Here is a 5,397-nt window from a genome sequence, read left to right as displayed (position 1 = left end):
TTCGTGTGTGCTGTTAATTTTGCGTCCTGCCGCCTAACTCATGGGGCAAGCAGCCGCCTCCGTGGGGCTCATCTACCAGGTTTGGGAGAAATTATTCTGGTTTCCTCTTGTACTCTGCCTTCCCATGGAAACACCTCTAGAATTTTGTTCTTTGAAGCCTTACCCAAGGTCCCCAAACATCTGTGTTGAACACCTTTCCTGGGTTTGCTTCTATCTTGGTACCAATGGATATTGGAGAATGAGTTTGACTATTATTAGGCTCTGCAATTAAAATTAATAGTTGGTGGAGCTTGGAAGCATAGACTCGAGTATAGGAGGAGCTCCATCCCTTAGATAAAAGCCTTTTTTTAAAAAAAAAAGCCACTTTTATTTGTGACAGACCAATATGCAGCTAAAGATTCTATTCCTATCTCCTTTTGGAAGTTTAACTGATAAAAATTTGTAAATTGTTTTATCACCATTGACCTATGTGTTTATATTCAATAGGAAATTTAATGAATTGTTCATCTTTGCTAATAATTGATTAAAAATACTTTGTGGGTTTAGTGTTGAAATTTTCCTGCATATTAGGAAATCAATATGCAAGTAGGAAAATGTATAAACATATGGATAAATGAAAGAATTGTGAAAATTCATTTCACAATAAACTTTCTCTCCAAATTTAAAAAAAAAGCCACAATGAATAAAATAGAAGTTACAGCTTTACCAGCCATCTGACATTCTCTACCCCTGTTCAGCCCCAGCTCTATGAAAGTGGGTATCTATAAGCACTCCCACAGCCCACAAGGCAGAGATTAAGAGTCACTGAGCAACACAGAGGAAAGACTAAAACCAAATGGCAGCAGGAAGGACAGAGGCTATTCGGTAGAGATGCAAGCCATACGTTGTTGGCCAGTATAAATCAACAAAAACGATTGTTCTACAGCTAGGCATGTGCCTAGATTGTAGAGGATAGTCTGAGAGCTTTGGTTCTAGCTGACTGTTTATACTGCATCTTGCCTTTGACACAAACCTCAGAAACGGTGGTACTTCTGTATGCCCCCAGCTATAGAAGGAAGCTGGCTATGAGAGGTTGCAACTATGTCTGAAGAGCCTTAGAAATGAGATCTGACCTGGAGGTCATATGAGCATGAGATCTTGGAGTTGACATAAGGCTTAGAGAGTGTGGCTACCTGGGTAGAATTCCTTGGGTCAGCACCGATCTACTGACTAAGCCACCTCCATTGCTTGGGTTTCCCTGCTTCATCACAGGGCAAACTAATACCCTACAGTAGTAGCTCCTACGTGGTTAGCAAACCCATCTCATATAATAAAAGTCTGCTTCTCTAGTGCTCCCCGCTGTAGGAAGTATTACAGCTTGTATTTACTCGCCTACTGGGGTGTAGACTCTTATACTATTTGCGGGGAAGTCAAACGTGTGTGTGCCCTTTCTCTCTCGTTCCTCTTGCTTCATTCTGCCAGCTGCTCTTTTGGATTGAGTGATTCAACCGGTCAAGCAGAGAATTCTGATTTGTGAGTTTACCCCTTAATAAATGACTATTTCTCGATTCTGAGCTAGTGTGGGAATTTTTAAGATTCTATGCTTAAAAGAATCTGACCACTGTAACAGCTCCCATTCATCAGACAGGGTTCCTTAGACAACTGACCCTAAGCCCCAAGAGACACAGTTTGTACACTGAATCACTTTGAGACCTGTCACCACCATCTTGGTACTTTTCTTTGGGGAGCCATTTTCAAATACTCTTAATGGTTCCGATGTATCTCTGTCATCTGTTAACTGGAAGAGTCCTCCCTAACAAGCAGCCTCCAGCTACACGCCCAAGTTTCACAAACGCTAGACTTCCTTAGCAGCAGCCTGACTATGCACATGATACCCCCACCCATGGCTTTGGCGTCCAGAAGCTGTGGAAATAGCCCCCCTCTGTGCTGGTCATGCTAACCTGCTAAGCCTGGCCCTACTCCTCTCTTGTTTTGTTCTGGCCTGTGTTCCCGAATCCTTCCTTTGAATCACACTCAGTCCCAACCCTTTCCAGATGTGGCCGCACTTTCAAGCCACTGCCTCCACTCACAATTTTAAATTTCTCAGTAATCATAAACTCTCTGTCTCTAGAAACAGAACTCATTACTTATGGTAACACCAAGAGTTGCTAGTAATAATACTAAGAGCTAGGAAGAGGTGCTTTGGAAGGGCTTTGTATGCATCAATTCATTGAATCTTGGCCAAGTAAACTTCATGAAGTAAGGACTATTAACAATCTGCCCATTTTGTAGGGAAGAATCAGCCAAGGAGGAGCCAGTTCCAGGAAGGATCACCTGTACATCCCACACCGATTCATGCGTTGGAACACTTGTCCCCAGCTAGTGGCACTATTTTTGGAAAGCTGTGGAACCTTTGGGAGGTGAAATCTCAATGGAAGAAGTAGTTGCTATGGGACAATTCTTAAGGTTTTAAAGCTAGGCCACACTTCCTGTCCTTTCTTCTTCATGACAGTGGACGCAATATGAGCAGGTGCCTCATTATTATATTTGGTTCTGATGTTAAGTTGTTAAAATTAGAATTAATGAGCTTCTGTAGGTGGAGGCTGATTGTTCACTCCCCAACTGCCCAAACCCGAAATAACCACCCAGAAACTTTACTGATTGCAATACTATTTGGCCAATAGCGTAAATGTATTTCTAGCTGGCTTTTACATCTTAAATTAACCCATTTCTATTATTTTATCACGAGGCTCATGGTTTATAGATTCTGGGGCATCTATCTCTTATGACAGCTATAAGGCTTCGACTCTGCCTACTCTCTCTCTCTACGTCTCTGGATTTTCCGCCTGGCTTTACTCTGTTAAGTCATTGGCCAAAAGCAGCTTCTTTACTAAGCAATGGCATATTGGTTATTATTATTATTTATTTATTATTATTATTATTATTACTATTATTATTAAAAACATATTCACAGCATACAGAGGGGATCAATCCTTAACTGAAGAACTCACCTGATTGTCTTAACAGATTCGGGACAACCCACCCCAATGGTAGGTGGTGGCACCTTCTGATAGTGGTCCAGATAAAAAGGTATAGCAGAATGAGCATTACTGGACTGTTGCTTGGTTGACCTTACTGCAGAGTTGACGCATGCTGCTGCTGCTGATGATGATGATGGTGCTGCTGCTGCTGATGATGATGGTGATGATGATGGTGGTGATGTGATGATGGTGATGATGATGATGGTGATGATGATGATGGTGATGATGATGATGGTGATGGTGATGATGATGATGGTGATGATGATGATGGTGATGGTGATGATGATGATGGTGATGATGATTCTTCACTGATACCAGAACCAGTGTTTCCAGGTTTCTGTCATGGGAGTAAGGAAAAATGACTTTTCAGAAACCTCCCAGTTTCAAGATTGTGACTACTGAAGAATTCAGCTTTGTAGATCGAGCAACCATTGGAGAGGTTGCTAGCCTCTCCAGTAAGAGATAGTCACTGTGGGAACACACCACTGCAGAGACACCCAGCCTTAGGGACCCAGCAGCTACCAGATCCTTGAGCTCTTATGTGTTTATGTAAATATTTTAATACGAGTTGATTTAATAAGTTTATATGTGTCTATCCCATTAGTTCTGCTTTTCTAGAGAAGCATGACTCATACACGCATGCTTCTGTTGCCTTGCCTTCCTCGCCAAGATAGACTGCATCCATTCTTACACCAGAAGTCAAAATAAACGCTTTCATCCTTCAGTTGCTTCTCATCATGTGTTTGAACACAGCAGTGAAAAAAAGTAACCATGGTGGCAGAGACAGAGTTTAAGCTCAAATAAGCTGCACTTGGGCAGAAAGGCTCTTCTGCTGGAGAACTGTTTTCTTCTCTCATTTCCCTGCTGTTCATCTCTGCCCATCTTCCTGTCTCTCTCAAGCACGCATGCACACACCCACACACATCCTGGCTCATGCCTAATGTTTCCTTAATAAGGAAACGGTGACTTCTTAACACAACCTTTCCACCCATTAAGCTAGACTATTAGTTGCCTCGGTGCCAGGTTTATATCCTAATGAGATGTGAAATGCTCCAAAGTAAACACCTAAAGGTGCTATGGGGCTATTGTATAGTCATTTAAAACAATGACTGTTTCTTAAGAGTCTGGCATTGATCTTGTACTACACAATATAAAGGGAGGTTCATGGGGCACTGAAGTTTTAGCCTCTCTCTCTCTCTCTCTCTCTCTCTCTCTCTCTCTCTCTCTCTCTCTCTCTCTCATGTGTGTGTGTGTGTGTGTGTGTGTGTGTGTGTCTGTGTCTGTGTCTGTGTGTCTGTGGGTATAGGTGTGTGTCCGTGTGTGGAATGAAACAGCAGCTCTACTGCTCAAACCAAGTTGTAAAAGAAACCAAAATGGATGAAGTAGGAGTCATGTCTGTAGAGCAGAAGAGACTCTGCTGCCACAATGTCAGCCTGAGCACATAGATCCAGCTACTGAAGACCGGTGCTCTGCCAACTCCCAGAAGCAAATCCTCACCATTCATAGACAGGCATGCAGAAGACAACGGATGAGATCAGAGACACGGAGGTCCTGGAGGCAATCTCTTCTCACACCACACTGAGGGGAGGCCCTGGCTGCACTAGTGTGTCCTCACTATGTCCAAGTCCAATCCCCAGCTGAGAGACTTGCCTGTGGGCTCGCACTTTCCAGTGATCATACCCATCCCAATAGGAAACGGCAAGAACCGGACCTGCCAGTCAAGAGCTGAGTGAGCGAGCTCCAGGTTGATATGTGGAGGTGCAGGGTAGGTGGGGAGCTCCTCCTCAGATATGAAAATACACCAGGATCTTCAGACATCTGAGAAGAAGCAGAGTCTGAGACCAGAGAGGGGGAAGGAATGTCACAGGAAACAGGACTTCAAAAGTCATAGAGGGACTCAAAAGAATTTAATTACATGAATAAGATATAAATAGAATACCAAAAGAATATTAAGTGGTTTAAACTGAAAAATTAGTAAAAGAATAAACTGAAAGAATTTATTAGGAATTAAAGTCAGTAAAAAAAAATGAGAAGGGTAAAAACATGCATAGTGATAGACGAGTATATAGACAAACAGATAATAGATAGACATATATCTAATAAATCAGAAAATGATAATAGAAAAATAATAGAGAATAAATAATTGATAAAATACTAAAATAAAAAATTAAGGTTATGATGTGCAGGAGCATTCCTATTAAATATTAGATTCTTCATTGTCAAGTCAAAAACATTTTTGTGAAATTTCCAACATGAAGTATGAACAGAATCCAAAAAGATTCCAGGCAAAACAACAACACGCTAGCTACAGAGTGATTGAAATTATACTGAGAGGAAAAGGGTTATGATTTCATGTAATAGATATAAGGTAGCTTTA

The sequence above is a fragment of the Microtus ochrogaster genome, chromosome 16 (assembly GCF_000317375.1).
Source record: "Microtus ochrogaster isolate Prairie Vole_2 chromosome 16, MicOch1.0, whole genome shotgun sequence".
In the NCBI taxonomy this organism is placed as follows: Eukaryota; Metazoa; Chordata; class Mammalia; order Rodentia; family Cricetidae; genus Microtus; species Microtus ochrogaster.
This window is presented reverse-complemented; position numbering follows the sequence as displayed.